The sequence below is a fragment of the Protopterus annectens genome, chromosome 3.part1, assembly GCF_019279795.1.
Source record: "Protopterus annectens isolate FY-2018-M chromosome 3.part1, PAN1.0, whole genome shotgun sequence".
In the NCBI taxonomy this organism is placed as follows: domain Eukaryota; kingdom Metazoa; phylum Chordata; order Ceratodontiformes; family Protopteridae; genus Protopterus; species Protopterus annectens.
In genome coordinates this window covers 1,634,260,279-1,634,279,256 of record NC_056732.1, presented here as the reverse complement: position 1 = coordinate 1,634,279,256, position 18,978 = coordinate 1,634,260,279, and the positions used below count along the sequence as shown (strand labels likewise).

At 41.6% G+C, this 18,978-nt stretch overlaps 1 protein-coding gene across 5 annotated transcripts in view; it reads right to left on the bottom strand.

Moving 5' to 3' along the window:
- The window catches only part of CDK14 (cyclin dependent kinase 14), a 3,129,234-nt gene that overhangs the window by 2,301,362 nt on the left and 808,894 nt on the right, over positions 1–18,978 (bottom strand). The gene's annotated exons all lie outside the window — the stretch shown is intronic.

Here is an 18,978-nt window from a genome sequence, read left to right as displayed (position 1 = left end):
GTACTTCTGCTACAGGCATTGAGGCCTTGCATAACGTCTGCATCATCATCATCATCATCATGACCACAGTGAGCTGAGCCCCCTTTTTGTTTATTTAGGGGGCATTATTTATTGCAGTTAGCTGACAGACAGGTTCAAGTGAAAGGCAGATGTGTTCACCTTTGAAATGGCAGCATGCAGACAGCAAGATACGGTTTAATAAGTTTAAAGTACTCAAACAAGAACAGGGTTTTCAAAAGGACACTTTTTACTGGCTACAGCATTATAGCAAAGAACTACAGACAAATACAGTCCCATTTCTAAAAAAACAACCATAAAGAAGGCCTGTCAAAAGTCTAACAAATGTGTCACACAGGATTGAAAAGCACCCTGCACTAATCTCAACTTTTACTCTTTTGTTTTTTTGTTTTTTTTAATAAGCGTCACAAGTATGAACTTAAGTTATGGTTTCTGGTTTAGCTTTGCCAAGTGTACAAAACAGTAGTGTGACCAGTCCTACTGTGTGGTACAGAAACCTGGGCAGTAAAGGCAGAAGAGATGAGAAAGCTAAAGGTAATGGAAATGCAGTGACTGAGGAGGGTGGTAGGATGCACACTGTGAGACAGGTCAAGAAATGAGGACATAAGAGCAAAAGCCAAAGTACCTCTAAACATGTGTAGAAAAGCAGAAAACAACCTGATGAAGAAGGTTTGGGACAGACAGGAAGAAAGTAAAAAGAAACGAGGGCATCCAGCAAAGAGGTGGATGGATTGTGTGAGAGAAGATCTGTGATAAGTCAGGTAAGAATGTTGAAGAAGGTAGGAGTGTAGCATTGAATTGAGAGAGATGGTGACATTTAACACAACACCCCAACTCCATGTAGAAAAATGGGTAAAAGGGGGTTGATGATGATGATGATGACATCTAGAAACCCTAATCAAGAGGCAGCCACGTGTTTCCACTTCCTGCACTGATCACAAAAAAAATGCAAAAGTACAAGTCCTATCAGAACTGCATAGAGGTTGCAGCAAGCAAACTGATGCAATGGTATAAGAGACTGGGGAAGAAGGCACGGGTTATTTGTTAAAATTTGAAAAAATTGCATTAATTATGTAAAGCCACAGCACTTGGAGTCACTAGTTCATTCTAATGCACTTCTTTGACAACAGTGCTGAATATGACAAGTCCACCCTCATTTCTCTCCTGCCTTGCACTGTCAAGCCCCTCTGTTCATGCCACCTTTGTATAATTCATCAGTGTAATAAACTACATACAGGAATACCCCTGATACCTTTGGTATCTTATTCAAGTTCTACATCCTTGGTGTGAAAAAAATACTTAACATATGAACTTCAGATAAGCATAGACATCAAGAGGTGGTTACAGAACTTTAAGCATTATATGATTCATGGCTTCCTGTCACACATGGAATGATAATGCATGATGGTTAAACAGAGTGAGAAGAAACACAAAGGAAACAACAGGAAGGAAGGAACATTTTCAGTAATAAATAAATGACTGGATGAACGACTAAACTACTAACTAGCTCACTAACTAAATACAGCATGTTTGTGGTGTTGGGGTCTGCACTCATCTTGCCAAGCAGTTGTTCCATACGGCTTTAGCAATAAAACAACATGGGACATGTTCTAGGTGCTCTGATCCTCTATAGTCCATTAGTACACACACACACACACACACACACACACACACACACACACACACACACACACACACACACACACACACACACACACACACACACACACACACACACACACAAGATACATGTATATATAGTATATGATATTGTATACAGAGTTTCATAAAACTAAGAATGCTGCTGGTATAGAACCATAGGTATCTAGAGGAGATCCACTCAACCTAAAACCTGGAAGCATCCATGTTTGCGTATATGCAAACGTCTGAAGAAATGACTTAAAGTAACAACCACACAGAAGTCTGTAGAAACCCAGGGAGCCTCCCCCTAAAAATCAAGTGAAATCCAATTGATTCGTAGAAGAGTAACCACAAAAGCCAGACAAGGTATTATAACTTTAAACTACAATACAGAGCCATGACAATTGTGCAGATGAATGTGTCAGTACTAAATAAAACCATTCAAAAACACATCAGGTGAGACTCTAGTCAGATTTATGGAAGACTGAGAGGAAAGGCAAACAGCATAGAATAGGCACTTACTGACAAATTTAAATGGAAAGGCACATACAAACAGCATAATAATGAATGAATGAAAATATTGCTTCTAGAATTAAGTGTGACATTCCTGAATGAGACAAATTTGTCACACATTCTAACAGAAGACTAAAATAACAGCCAACTGCAGCCTGACAACAGATCTAAGATTAACCAAAAACACTTGAAAGGACAGAGTTATTGATTCCAAATATCAGAAAAAGACAAATACGATAGACTTAAGGAATGTACAAACTAACCATATATCTTCATTCAACAAATACAAATAATGTTAAATGGCTTATTTCTCAAAAAAAATAGAGAGAGGGAGAAAAAAGGATGATGACACAGCTTTTCTTAGCTTACCTATTCCTAGCACTTTGAAAGTCTTAATTAATGCTATGTGACTGATGTAAAAAATGAACACGATTTAAGGAGCTGAAGAAGTTCTCAGTTGATAAGCCATTGCCTGTCCCTGGACAATATGACACAAGTTGAAATTGCACATGCACTCAGACTATTTGATCAGCAGACATTATTGTGCCCCGTGACAAGAAGTATGCACTTCTGTAAAACATAGCTGAAAACAAACTTGATATCAGTTTTCTCTGAGGCAATGCCTCCCACCCAGCCTCCTGTTCATTGCTGCTTAATATATACAACTCTAATTTTCCTCCACCTTGAACTAAAGGAGATAAAAACTGTTAGATAATTTAGCTCAGTGCTGTCTATGTTTTTAAGATATTTTACTCTTGGTAAAGTTCAAATGCATACGTGAGTGAGCATGTGCACACACATGGGTTTGTCAAGATATTGAGTTTTTTGAAACTAACTTCATATGGTCAAGACCATATGTCTGAGTTCCTGAAAACTTGAATGAAACAAAACAACAAAAATCTACATTTTTGCAGGGGGGCAAGCCACCCTGCACCCTCTCACATCCCCTCAAATTATATACACCAACTCTGAGATCATACTACAGTGGGTAAAAGGTTGAATTCCCAGATTCCCACTGTACCACAATGTCCATGCAAATGCTTTGAGTTTTCAGAAACTCAAACTTATGGTGACGACCATATAAAGTTCTGTTTCTGAAAACTCAATCATCTGACATGTACACACACACACACACAAACATACACCAAGGTGACCAACAGTCCCAATTTTTCAGGGACAGTCCCGGTTTGTAAGTCTCTGTCCTGGAATCCCAAACATTGTCTTTGGGACACAGAAATGTCCTAGTTTAGACTGCTCAGTCTGAATGGAAACCTGTCTTCCCGGGGCAGCCAGTCCCACTGCTTTCCCATCCTGAGCAGCTCTGGGGACTTTGCGGTTTTTTGGGGATGTCATTGGGTATGGGGTAAGGTCAGATGCCTTCACCCTGGCAGAAGTCTTCCTTGCTCTGCCACCATCCATCAGTCACTCCCTTCAGGACATTGTCGTGGGGTACTCTGCCTGACCCCACTTACTCAGGCAGGAGTTCCAGGCCCTACACCCATCTGCCTGGTGCACCCTTAATGACTTCTGTCAGGGGCCGACCCCTACAGGCCACCCCTTCTTCCTGGCCAAGAGACCTTCCCCAGCCATGGCCCCCCCATGTCAAGGGACTCTGCCACCTCCATGTCTCCTGCAGGCTGACAAATCATGCCGGATCGCTCATGCCCTCAGACCTTCTCAGGGAAGCTTCCCTCTGATCCTGTCCACCCCTCCAGAATTCCCTTTGGCTGCTAAGAGGCATATCCACTCTCATTAAGGCTTTAGAGTCCCCCTGCTTTCCCATCCAGAGCAGCTCTGAGGACTTTGAGATCTTTCAAGGATGCCATCAGTTATGGGGTGAAGTTGGATGCCTTCACCCTGGCAGGAGCTCTCCAGGCCCCTCTGCCATCCACCCTGGTGCTTCTTCAAGGGCTTCCATCATGGGGAGCTCTGCCTGATCCCTTTCACTCAGGCAGGAGCTCTCCAGGCACTGCGGTTGTCCGCCAGTCACTCCCTTAAGGACTTCCATTATGGGAGTTCTGCCTGACGCCCCCTCACCCAGCCCTGCCACTATCTGCTGCTCTACCCCTTCCGGACTTCCTTCTCAGAGTGGACATGGTCCATACCACCTCACCCAGCCGGGAGCTGTCCTGTCCCAGTCACTTTCCACCTCTCTCACCCTTCCAGACTTCCATCGGGATAGACCCTCCTCCAGGGTTAAACTTCTACCCAGGAGAGAGAGATCTTTTTCAGGGTTGTATATCACCTGACTGCTGCCAAGTCATGCAGTGTCGCATGTGCTCTTGGAGCCTCTCAGGGGATCCTCCCAGCCTCATGGAACTCTACTGGGTCGCATAGCCTCAGACAGTCTCTCATCCAGAGTTCTGTGGCACTGGTTCTCCCCTTTGTCTTGCACCTAGGACTTTCAAACTCACAGGGGGGAGATAGTCCTGGGTCCCCCATCTCTGCGCATTTTGCAGCACACCTCAGTCTCTCTCCCACCCATGGCGTCTCCCCCCATGGTGCCAGGCGCCGATGAATGTGCATTGCTTTGAGCCTCCTGGCATGTGCCTCTTGCCTCCTGAGTGGTGCCATTCACAGAGTGGCATCCCCACAGTGCCGGGTGAAGGATGGGAGGCCAACCTCCCAGCCCCGGTGCTAGATGAAATGGCGGCCCTATCTCCACTCCGATGGGAGCCGGGAGAATGGGATTGCAGACCTGGCTTCTCGGGGTGGCCCTCAAGTGTCCCAGTTTAGGTCCTGTAACAAAATGGTCACCTTGACACACACATACACACACACACACACACACACACACACACACACACACACACACACACACACACATACACACACACACACACACACACATGCATCACTGAGATAAGATATTGCTTTAATTAAAAATAGTTTTTATTTACACTTGTTTAATGGGAAAGTCTGGCTGAATTATGAAAAAAAAACATTTCAGCATAGGTCCGGGGATGAAAGCTCTGCACTTATCATCAAGCAAAAGATGTTTCAAATTTTAATGAAGAAACAATATGCCACTCTTATCTAATGAACTCACCACGCAGTTAGGCACAGATTGGTGGCTGGTATTATTTCTGGTTTGGACCAATAATACTGAAAAGTCCTACTGGCCTATATATTACTTTAGTAAATGCTTATTAATTTTTATGGGAAATCTGGAGAATTTGCAGGATGAACTGAGATGAGACTGAAGGCAGGCATTTATTTTTTTTCTTTGTAAAATCTTAAGTAGTTGTTTTATGTGCTTGCCTTTATTATTATTATTATTATTATTATTATTATTTCTGACCTAGACAATTATTTCAAGCTACTTCCTATCATGTTTTAGGTATCAATCATCTTAGCACCACTTTTAGACTTGTATTAGAAGAAGAAGCCTATGTATTCTAAACAGATGCAATAACATGAAACAGGTGTCTGCCTGGAAGTGTTTCATATTTGTTTTAGTAATACTGAAAAGCTTTTTTGGGCTCTGCATTTCCTAAACTATGGAGTTCAGAAATACATGCTGCTTTTACGGGATGCTCACATATTTCCTAGGATGTCTTCCAATAAGGTTGAAAAACAGATTTTTTTCATAGTTAATTATAAGATTTTATTTGCTGTGTAGCAAAGTGTCTAGCATTGCTAGCTCATAGTGCTTTGCTCACAGTTCAGTTTTCAGATGAGATGCCTTCTGTGTCTGCACATCCTCCTTGTGGCCACGTGGGTTTTCACTAGGTGCCATACCTCTAAACCTATTAGCTCAAGAAATCTGGACAAAGCCTATAATAATGGGGGGGCAATGGCCCAAAAATAGGGACATATTTTAAATATTGCTCTTACAAACTTAGAAAGTTGCTAGAATAACAGCTTTCATGTTAGCATACATTTTCTTAAAGATATGACGTCTAAAACTCAAATGTGTGTCATTATTTAGAGACTTCAATCCTCAGTGATTTGCCAGAAAACCACAAATTTTATGAGGAATAGAACAAAAATATGAGGCAAAAATCTGGACATTCTGCGAAAATCTGGACAGTTGAGAGGCATGCTAGGTGCTTCAATTTTTTCAGTTATAACAAACACATGCTGGAAGTGGCATTCCACTTCCTCAAATAGCCAGTAATGTGCACAAGTATGTATGTGTGTGTTGTGTGTGCATGTGTGGGTTTGTGGGGTGCATGTGTGTGTGTTTGTATGTCTAGGTTTGTGCACATGTATGTATTTTGTGTGTGTGAGGTATGTGTGTGGGTGTCTGTTGAATGTGTGTGTGCATGTGTTTGTGTTTATATTTGTTTCTAGGTGTGTGCACATGAGAATGTCTGTGCATTTTGTGTGGGGTGGGGTGTTTCTGTATGTGTGTGTGTGTGTGTATATGCATGTGCTTGTGTGGGGGGCATTTGTATATATGTGTGTGTGGTCGTGTGCGTCTGGGTATGTGCACAAGTGTGTTTTGTGTGTGTGAGAGGGGTGCGTGGATATTTATGCATGTGCACATGTATTGTGTGTGTGTGTGTGTGTGTGTGTGTGTGTGTGTGTGTGTGTGTGTGTGGCTGTGTGTGTGTTTTTTGCTTTTGTGTCAGTGAAGATAAAGAAGTTAAAGAAGTTTACAACATTTCTGTAATCAAGAAAGGAGACTAAAAGAGCTGAAAAGCAAGTATTTCAAGCATACATTTCAACTGTCCAAATTTTCGCAGACTGTCTACATTTTTACCTCATATTTTTGGTCTTTTCCACATAAAATTTGTGTTTTTTCTGGCAAATCATTGAGGATTACTAATAACAGTCATTTAAGTTTTAGACTTCATATGTTTTGGAAAATTCATTTTAACACAAATCCTTTTATTCTAGCAACTTTCTATGGCTTTATGACCAATAGTTAGAAATTGTCTCTATTTTTGGACCTTTGTCACCCCATTATTTTTGGCTTTGTCCTGATTTCCTGTGCTTAGAGGTTGAGAGCTATGATTTCAAGAAGGGTGCAGTGAAAAGGGTAGAGAGTCCTTGTACAGAATTTTGGGACAAAGCCTGCTCTTGCTATGCTTGAGACATCTAGTTATCTAAGTGGATGGGCGCTGCACAAATGAGATGAAGCAACAGTGTAAACCATCCAGCTTTGTTTACATTTACACAAACATTTGTGCAATGATGGCATTAAGCGGTTGGAAGGTTGATTTGTTCTCAAGAAAGACGCAAAAGAATCTATATATTTCAGTATTATGAGTCTGGCATAAAACACATACATGAGTGCATGCACACCCATGTGTAAACATTCACATATTATACTATATTGGCATGCAAATTCACGTGTGTGTGTGTGTGTGTGTGTGTGTGTGTGTGTGTGTGTGTGTGTGTGTGTGTGTGTGTGTACATATTTCTATCAACAGACAAACAATCTTTCATAACTGTTGGTAGGTATAATTTGAACATGGTAGCCTAACAGTGTTTTCATTTTCACTGAATGTAGCTATTTCAATCTTCAGTTTGGTTTGTGGGACAGAAATAACGTAATGCTAAAGAGAAAACTATGCATATTACTGTGAATTACCATTCTAGTCGCAGGTAAAATGTTCTACATTCTGAAACCAAACTTCTAATCACTACTGACATTATACATAAAGAAATGCTAAAAAAGTGTTGCAGTCACGGTGCATCTCTAATGAAATACCAAACTATTTTGAGGGCCCAATAACTAAATAAACAATGCCTTCCACATATATCTTTGGCATTCCTTTGACTAAAATGGTTCTACTATGAAATGGCGACTTCCTGAAAGTCACCATTCCAAAAGAATGAAAAAAAAATGCTTGAAATCCATAATGGCAAAAAACTTTTTTTTTGTTCTTGTCGTCCTGATGTGGGAGGTAATCCCCCACACCCTAGAACTTATACATACAAAACTCTGCAGTCACACGTAATTGAAGAAGGGAGAATTTTCACTCAAGAAGTGACTAATTGCTAGGGTACAATTAGAAATCACATAGGCAATGATTTCCTGTCCAAAAAAAGTGTTTGGCATTACGCCGTTCATCTTTTTTTTCTGTGGGCTACGGATGGTCACGCAATTTCAGTTTGAGCATGTATGGGGAAACTGACTAAAACTGATTAATGATCTCCAATGCAAAAGTGTGTTTGGCATTACGCCGTTCATCTTTTTTTTCTGTGGGCTATGGACAATCAAGCAATTTCACTTTGAGCATGTGTGTGGAAACTGACTAAAGAACAATCTCTCTCGGACAGAGGACACAACAGTACTTGTGAAGCAATCACTGGGGCAGAACTTTAACAGTCAATACCAAAGCTACTACTGATAGAAAGTATTTATTAATTAAAAGAAACTAAAACACAGCAACATAAAACTAAAAACTATGTTTAGAATGCTGCTGACACATCAGATGCTGACTTTAAATGTACACATAATGCAGATTCATAGGTAGGTACTAGGCTATCTGCCCAAGGGCATTTATAAGCCTAGCCAAAGTGTGTTGGCTTTCGCCGCCCCATTGATTAATTAACTGATCCTCTGTCAAGCAGAGCCAATGAAGTGATCCCAGGGGTGTATTTTCTGTTACCCATCCACTCGTCAAGGTTTCTCTTGAAGAGTGTTAGTGAGGGGCTCTGCCTGATGTAATTTCAAATTTTGTTCCAAAGCATGGGGAGTCTCTGTGACAGGAATCTATCCCTCCAGCATGTTCTATTTATTGTTGTGGTGAGGTTTAGCTCACTAGAGCACGTGTCTTTTAGTGACTTGGATTTCTTTAGGTGGAGCATGTCCATCAATTCTGAGTTGGACATGGCTTTGTAAGTCAGGCAGAGATCACCTCTGAGTAAGCGATATGCCACTGAGTACAGCCAGGGTTTTTTCAGTCCAGCTGCATAGGACATATGTTTAAGACCAGTAATCCTCTTGGTGAGGTACTTTTGTGGTCTTTCCAGCTGTTGGAAGTGTCTTGTGAGGTACATCCCAAATGGGGCATTGTACTCTATGATGGGTCTAATGAGTGATGAGTAGAGGGACACTATAACCTCTTTATTTCTAGATGCAAACCCTTTAGTAATTAGATGGGCTGCATAGAAGGATTTCCTAACTACTTTGGCAATATGATTGTCAAAGGAGAGATTACTATCTACCTGGGTCCCCAGATCTCTTATTACCTCTTTTGTATTAAGGGGGCTGCCACCTATGCGGTAATTCGTGGGTGTTTTGCTTTTCCCAAATGGGATGACTATGCATTTTTGGCATTTAGCTTGAGGCCATGACTTTGACACTAGGTGTCCATCTCAGTAAGGTCCTTTTGGAGGATGTCCGTGTCAGCCTGAGAGTCAATTATGGCTCCCAGTTTGCAGTCGTCAGCGAACTTGGTAAGCCATAGTCCTCCTGTGTTTGCCTGTACTTCTGAGAAGTATATGCCGAACAGTAGGGATCCCAGGAATGAGCCTTGCAGGACACCACTTGTGACTGGTTTAGAGTCGGACCTGGAGCCCGCTATTCTTATCGTGTAAGTTCTGTCTGTAAGCCAGTTGGCAAACCATCTCATGACGTAGGGGTTTATGTTTAGGCTGGTGAGTTTTTCTGTAATACCTGAGTGGGGAATGGTGTCAAAAGCCTTGGCGAGGTCAAGGTAGGCTGTGTGAACCACCTTTCCCTCTTCTATGGCCTTGGTGACTGTCTCGAAGAAGTCCACCAAATTTAGTAGACATGATCTGCCCTTAACAAAGCCGAACTGGGTTAGGTCAAGAGTTTGGAGGTTCCCAATGTTTTTGTTAATGAGTTCCATGATGATGCGCTCCATAGCCTTGCAGACCAGGCTAGTCAGGCTTATGGGGTGATAGTTACCAGGGTCAGTTGTGACCCCTCCTTTGTGGAGAGGAATAACCGTTGCTGTGTGCCATTCTATGGGCACATAGCCTGTAGAGAGGCTGAGGTTGAACAGCGTGTTTAGGTATGGGGTTAGTTCGTTCTGTAGTTCGTGCAAGATGCAGCCTGGGACACCATCTGGTCCCATTGATGCTGTGTTTTTGGCTTTTGAAAGGGCTGTTTTCACCTGTGCGTCTGTGATTTTTAGGACACTATACTTTTCCAGTATTGTTGCAGGCCCTTTTGGAGGTGAGTGGGGGGCTGAAGTCTGCACTGAATCTATCTGTCAGGATGTTGGCAATATCAGTAGGTTCAGTATATTTTGTGCTATTTTCCACTAGTTCAGTGCATAACTGTGAGTTGCCACTTAGATTCTTGACATAGCTAAAGAAGCCTTTGTGGTTATCTTTTGAATCCTTGGCTATTTTCCTTTCAAAGTTAGCCTTGGATTATTTCATGAGGGACCTCAGTTTCTTACTGATACTGATCAGGGATGTCTTTCCTTCTTGGGATTTGCTTTTTTTCTGCACTAGTTTCCTCCTTCTATTATATAGCCTGTTTATTGCAGGGGTCGACCAAACTGGTTTCCTTCTCTTAGAGGAGTGAGTCTTGGCTTTGCTAGGGATGGCACAATCCATGCATCCTTGTAGGTGCTCACAGAGTGCATTTGTAAAGGTTTCTGCATCTTGGGCAGCATTATCCTTTAGTGTGGGGGCTGTGAAACTTACCACCTCTGTCTTAAGTAAGGTGAGGTTTGCTTTGGAAAAGTTTTTTTACTGTGGTTTCCTTAGTTGGGGGTGGTGGTGGAGTGTGGACATCCAGAGTGATTAGTTTATGGTCTGATCTAACCAGTGACGGGTTGACCTCCGGTATGAAACACCTGTCGCACATGTTGGTGATGACCAGGTCCAGTATGTTTTCACCTCTGGTAGGGGAGTTTACCAGCTGATCCAAGTCGTTTGAGTTGATGAATTCCAGGAAGCGCTGGGCCTGGGAATTTGTACTCGAGTAGTTTTCCCAGTGAATGGTAGGGTAACTGAAATCACCCAATATCAGGGTGTTTGGTAGGACCTTCATGTTTTCCAGTGTTGCCAGAAAGGTGGAGTGGTGGTCCTGGGTCATGGAGGGTGATCTGTAGCAGGCCACAAATTGCATTGCAGATTTGCCCGATGTTAGTTGCACATGGATGATCTCAGAGGTATCATGCTGCGCCACTAACCTGGAGGTGTAGGTATCCTTGATGAATATGGATATACCCCCTCCTTTTGTGTTTCGGTCTGTGTTCTGTGGCCAAAACGTGTGGTATGAGTTGTAGCCAAGTAATGCTGGGGTGCTCTCTGGAGCCTTGAACCAGGTTTCAGTTACTGCACAGATGCCAATGTTCTCCATACTGAGGAGTGCTTCGAGCACGTGCATTTTGAGATTTAAACTCCTGGCATTGAGTAGCATAACCCTCAGTATTTTGTTAATTGTGCTGTTTATGGAGGTGGGTTTGTGGGGCGGCCACGGTGGTGCAGTGGTTAGCATTGTCACCTCACAGCAAGAGGTTCTCCAGTTCGATCCTCGGCCGGGGTGCCTTCTGTGCAGAGTCTGCATGTCCTCCCTGTGGTCGCGTGGGTTTCCTCCGGGTGCTCCAGTTTCCTCCCACATCCCAAAGACATGCAGTAGGTGGATTGGAACTCTAAATTGGCCCTAGGTGTGAGTGCGTGTGTGTGCGCCTTCTGTGGAAGGTTGGGCGCCGGGCTGGCAACTCGACACTGTAAAACTCCACTGCCAATCATTAGTGGATAGGTGATCTGCTGTGGCGACCCCTAACCGGGAAAAGCTGAAAGAAGAAGAAGATGGAGGTGGGTTTGACTTTTGAGCCTTGCCTAAAAAAGGCACTATGGGGGCAGCAAGAGCCTTGGCCAGTATTCGAAAGCCTAGGGTTGACATGTGCAAGCCATTTCTTGTGAAGCAATGGGGCTTGTCGAGCATGACATCCCAGGCTGACAGACACTGGATCCCCTTTGAATGACACCAGAAGCATAGGCAATTGTTGAAATTGATTATTTTTTTATTTATACTGAGGTATAATTCTTGGTGAGGTCAGGATGTTACTCAGGGTCAGGGTCATACCAGCCTGGGCTACATGATCAGAGAGCTCTTCCATGTCTCTTTTCATGTAGTCCAGGGAGGTACGTCCCACACCAACATGAACAATGACAGAGTCATATTTGTACTTGTTCTGGAGTGACCTGAGTGCTTGTGTTATGTGGCGGATTCTGGCTCCTGACAGGCAGCTAACAGTAACCTTCTGCTTGTCCAGCCTAGTGAGTGGGACATCAGTGTGCCTGACTATAGAGTCACCTACTACTAGTGTGCTAGGTATGTTATTTCACCTTAAGGGCTGTGACTGTGCGGCACACTGATTTTGTGTTTTATGTGTTGTCTGGTTTGTGACGGGAAGTGCAGGTTGCTTGGGTGTCTGCTTTGCAGATTTCTGATGCTTTTGCAGGTTTTTATTTAGAGCCTCTGAGTATGATTTTGTGTATTTGTGTATTTTTTGCCAGTGCTGTTTTAGTAGGTCTGTGTGCGGCTGGAGTTGTGGTGCAAGTGTTAACCTTCTCCTCTTGACTGTCTGTTCCAGTCTTGGGTGGAGACAGCTTAGCTTCCACTTTGGCTGTATAATTTCATCTTAGTGTTTTGTGGTAGGAGGAAAGGATTCTCTGTGTACATGAGGCAGTTGTAACATTGCCTCAGGATACCCAGATTCACCAGCTGGACTGGGGAGTGCACCTGAAGTTGCCCTTTAGTCATGCCTGAATAGTAGGGTGAGCTGCTTAGTCGCTTAGTTGGTGAGGGGTGAATAAAGAGCCTTGCCATGCTGGGCAATCAGTGTCAGGGTATATTAGCGCTTGCTATTAGGTCTGAGCAAGTGTTGGGCTGTAAGATGCTTTTTGAGTGCTTAGGTTGAGAGTTAGACTAGTTTCAAGGGAAAAACTGAAGAGGAGACATAGTGGAGTCGGGAATAATTTAACCATAGCTAACAGGCACTGCCCGGTGCGCAAAACCATGCAAACGCGGTTTTTATAGTAGGAAAATGAAAGAGATAGAAATTAGCCCAAAATGGCCAATAAACTACTAACTTCTGGGCTGGAACCACTCCTCCAGGGACAGACAGGTTGCTCAAAGCTCCCCTCTCTCACAGGTGAACAGAGAAACTTCCTTATATCCAAGTAAGGTATGGGCAACTCAGAAACTAGTATCACAGCCCTGAATTCAGCACTAGCCTGAAAACTGGACTATACTAGCTTAGAAAGGCGGGAAACAAGGAATTTTTTTTTTTGTTTTTTTGTTTTTTTGAAAAGATAAGGCAAAAACAGTAAAAAATACACTTAAAACAGCTTTAAACGACTACAAACTATCAGAAAAGGCTATCACACTTTAGTGTGTAGCCTACAACAGTTAAATAAATTATTTAAACAAAAAACAACTTTTTAAAAGTGCAGGTAGTCAAATAAGTACAATATGTGAAAAAACAAGCTTTTAAATCACAATAAACATTGGAAAATCTGCGTTTAGGTGGAAAACAGTTAAGTACAGCAAGAAAGTACAGAAAACTGATACTTAATCACTCCGAGGTCTCTCTCCTAAGCTAGAAGGTTTGTATCAGTTTAAGGCTTTTTAGTGCTACCCAGTAGGTTAGTTACAGGAAAGATGGGAAACAAGCGCAGATGTGGTCTTTTAAACCAGAAAGTTGAAAGAGACGGACAAACTGTCCAAATAGTCAATAAACTACAATTTCTGGGCCAAGAACCTCTCCTCTCATGGTAGACAGGCTACCTAGTGCTTACCACTCCCCACTGGTAAGCTAGTAGGCTTTCCTGCAACACAGAAAGGCTTACCGGGCTCAGAAGCTTACCAACAGTCCTGGATACAGCAACTCTGTATCTGGACTAGGCTAGTTACAGGAAAGGTGGGAAACAAGTTCAAGCGCGGCTTTTAAACCAGAACGTTGCAAGAGATGAAAAAAACTGCCCAAACGACCAATAGCTACAATTTCTGGGCTAGGAACCACTCCTCTAGTGGTAGATAGGTTACCTGTTGCTTACCACTCCCACTGATAAGCTAGAAGGCTTCCCTCCAACACGGAAAGGCTTGGGGGGTTCAGAAGCTTACAAAGAGTCCTGGATACAGAAAATCTGTACCTGGACTAGTAGAAAGACAAGAACAGTCACAATTAGTTTAGCACAAGTGAGAAGACTGCCTGCATTGATCATGTTGATTTTAAATTATTGCCATCTTTTCCTGAAAGATGTACAAATAGACAAATGTGTACTTAACTGAATTAAGCCAATTAGCTACCAGAATTTACTCAAGCATACATCCAAAATCCATGCTAAATTTTATAGACTAAAGTCTCCACTCAGGAGAGCTCGGCTCACAGATTCAGCCACAAATAAGCATTATTGAAACCATCACATATCAAAAATGCTTACAAAAGCACATCTATAAAATGCAAAACTTAGGATATTTTATAATTATTTGCTGATCAGAGCTACTTTAAAGCATTATGTCATCTTTTTCTTTTCTATTTTTGAAAACAAAAATAATTTGAATCCTCTGGTACATTATACAATGGTAAATTTGACTTAATAAATATTCTGAAGAAAATGTTTAGATAACATAATTTAAACAGCACCTTAAAACTACCATGCTTAAAAGCATGGAAGCTCGTTAAAATACTTTAAACCATAAACTCAGACACTGTAAATAATATTACATGCATAATACATTTTGTTAAGGCAAACTACCTACTCCTAAATGATACATTGGCAAAGTTCAAATCCCCACCAAACCCAGTTATCTCTATTGAATACACAAGAAATGTACAACACCACACTATACCATCATGGCATGTAAACAACTGCACAGGTGAGGCTGTACTCCATAGGAACAAGTGCAGGGCAAACCCTAGAAACAAACCCACATGTTGGAACCATATCATCAATAAGTTTTATATTAAAAGAAATTGAATTTTAACCAAAAGTGAGAAGAAGAATTCTCAGAATATTAGAGCCCTTGTCAGTGAAATAAACAAACTACGCAGGAGCTTAATAAAATCCTAAAAAGCCAAGCTTGATGCAAAAACTGCTACCCAAGCCAAGCAATCATAAGGCATTTTTTAGTTATGATTATAATCTCAAAGCTACAATGCAGCAATGCCCTGGGCTGACTGTGAGCAGTATTACCCACACTGGGGCTGAAGATATAGCTAACCTACTAGCCAATAAATTTAACTCTAACTTCACCCTCTCTCCTCTATGCCTATCCCTCAAGATGCATCTGAAACTGGCTCACTTCCGCTATCACACAAGACCAAATTCTACAAGTGATATCAAAAGCTAAAAATACGGCATTGATGAGTCCTGCCAATATCCCTGGATGCATCTTAAATTACATGAAGCATGATTCAGTCACACCCCTAACATCACTGTTCAATCTCAGCTTCCATGCAGGGTTTTGTACCAAGTGAATGCAGAACAGCCAGTCATTCCCCTGCAAAAGTGAGGACCTTCCACAGACCCAGGCAATTACAGACCCATAAGTCTGACCAGCCTCATATGTAAAGCCATGGAAAGACTCATCACAGAATTAATCAACAAGGACATAGTAAACTTCCAAATACTAGACTTATTCTCAGTTTAGATTCATCTGGGTCAGGTAATGCTTAATCAATCTGGTGGATTTTTTGAAAATGTCTCCAAAGCAATGGATGAAAGCAAAATGTTAAACATCACATACCTCTACCTGGCCAAAGCTTTTGACACAATTCTCAGGTACAGTAGAAAAGCTAAATAAACTCTATATCACCCACTGGATTACCAACTGGCTCACAGACAGGATGCAGATAATCAAACTAGGGAAGTTACCTCCACAAAGAGAACAATCACCAGTGCAATCACCCAGGGTTCTGTGCTGGGACCCCTTCATGTTTGGCATCTACTTTTCTGAAGTAAAAGCCAATATCATAGGGCTCTAACTGACTAAGTTTGTAGATGACTGTAAGCTAGGAGTTGTCATTGCATCCTTAGATGACTTAGCCATCCTGCAAGATGGCTTTCTCAAATACATAACTGTTGTAAAAATCATGGTCTGAAACTAAATACCAAAAAATGCATTATTTTTTCCTTTGGGAAGTCATCTACCCCAGGGAACTAGCACATTGACAATACACCACTAACGGTTGACCCATTTGTTCAGGATTTGGGAAGTTATGCAGACGGTGACCTACCTTTTGACTAACAGGTATCAATTGTTCTAAAAAAGTCCTTCTATATTCTACAGCTTATAAACAAATGGATTGTGTCTAGATCTAAGGATGTCATTGTCCCCCTTTACTCATACCTCATTAGGCCAGTCATTGAATATAATGCCCCCTTTGGCATGTATCGGTCCAGACACATATAACTGCTGGAATGCCCACACAGATACCTTACTAAAAGGATACAAGACCTAAACAACATGCCCTACATGGGCCGACTCAAAGCCCCATCACTATACTTGGTATCCCATAGACTAAATTTATTGCACATCAGCACGTCAAATGGCATCAGAAATACTCAGTCTAGGAATCTAAACCTCTTCTGCAATATCAGCAGAACAGTTTTGGAGGGACAGCTATATCTTGCAGAGGATTCCACTGCTGCGGAGCAGACTCTCCATCCATATAAAATAAAGTTCATCACTGTTCATTTTCAAGCCATTTTTTTTTTAATGGATGGGAAACAAAATTTACCATAGGACTGTTCCCGTACTACTAATATTCAGCCTCTTCTTCTTTTGGCTTTTCCCAGTTAGGGGTTGCCACAGCGGATCACCTGTCCATTCATGATTGTCAGTGGAGTTTTACGGTGTCGGGTTGCCAGCCCAGCGCCCAACCTTCCACAGAAGGCACACACACACGCACACACTCATGCCTAGGGCCAATTTATAGTGTCCAATCCACCTACAGCATGCCATTGGTATGTGGGAGGAAAGTGGAGCACTTGGAGGAAATCCACGCGACCACAGGGAGGACATGCAGACTCCTCACAGATGGCACCCCAGCCAAGGATCAAACCAGAGAAACTACTAATATATAGCTACAGCTCTTAAATGCTTTATCCCATGCAGGGATCCTCTCAAATTATCTATGGTGCGATCCCAGTTATTCACATTAGGGCTAATATATAATTATCGACCATGGGATGGATAAGGCTAATCTATAACAAAATGGGATAGGCTCTTTCAAGCAGAAAAATGGAAATTAGCTGGGCTTAAAATGAGCCACAAGGAGCTAGCCTAGTACTTACCTATGACCTTATGAATCTATATCTGAACACTCAAATGTTGACGTTACTAACATTGACACAAAAAATGAAAAAACGGTTGCCAATGAACTGCACATAGTCCAGATATAACCTTGGTGCATGCAATGAAAAGCAACCTCAGTAATGTAAGAATCTCAAGCAAATGTTGACTAGCTTTATTGTTGTCCAAACTGCTGTCAACTAAACAGCTGTTGGCCATACAGAAAGTCATTGTAACTTAAGGCTCCCATGTGAGTTTATGTCATTTGATCTAATGCACAGAACAGCTATACTAAAATTATCTAACATAACTGATCTAAACATACTTGTAGCCAAACATAAGTAAAAAAAAAAAAAAAAAAAGAAAAGGCTTTATTTATTTTTTTTTTGCATTAGAGAAACCCTCTACAACCCCAAAGCCCCCCACATAATACTAACTTAAAATAAGAACTCTGCAGTTGTAATAAAGTGTAAGAAATGAAAATAAAAACCGTAGAAGTGTACCAGCTGACATAGTCCAACACACTGTGATAAAGCAAACTGCAGTATTACTTCTAAATATATACGCAAATAAGTAACAGTGATGAAAATGCCATACACATAACATAATATTAGTCATAAATGGTAAAATGGACAACAAACGCTTATTAGATCAACTATGATTTACATCTCTTATGATTAGATAAAGTGACAGACAACTTGAAGTGAACCCATACATATACATATATTATATATATATATATATATATATATATATATATATATATATATTTTTTTTTTTTTTTTCAATTTGTATTCTAAGTTCATTTTAGTTTAATCCCTGGGGTTCTTTGTCACGACCATTTATAACAAAGGCATGAACAATTCCATTAACCTTATAGCACATGTATTCGCTCAAATAATAACATTTCCTCGTCACTCTTTCTGAATATTGACATTACTCTGCACCATTTGCCAGGTCAAAAAGATTTTTAAAAATTATTAGCGTCCCATCAAGAAATATTTCTCTTATTTCACAATAATCATAAAACCTTTTATTTCCACAATCTGATACTGGCCTGGTAATATAATAAGACATGATTGTTATACCTTACCTTTTTCAATACCACTAGCTTGCCTTAGCCTTCCCATTGTTTACCTGACCCATGTCCAGGGCCAGTAAGAAGTTCAAGGATGCTGGTACAGCATCATATATAGCCAGGAAGCATGTCTTAACTCCCCGGTAACCTTGCAAGCTCCACTATGGATGCCTTTAGAAGATGCATGCATGCTTTCATTCTTTCAACGGCTCTGTATCAAGCAGCACAACCATATCCAGTGCAGAGCAAACCAGGCTCTTCAGGCTGGTATTGCAGGCAGCCAGACTGCTTTCCTCTCTCCAGGATGGGTTACCCAATGTTTTTCACTTACTGCCATTCATTCCTGCCCAGTCCCTCTAACACCCATGCTGCTAATTGAACACAGGTCATTTTAGGTCACAGCCAGAGATTTCTCCATCTATGCCTTGGGGCTGGGGTTATTAACCATCAAAGTTTGCTTGATGCATTGTTTCAGCTGCCTTAAGATCAGCTAAACAATTGTCCCTGTTTGTGAATTCTGGAAAGTTCTCAATTGAACTTA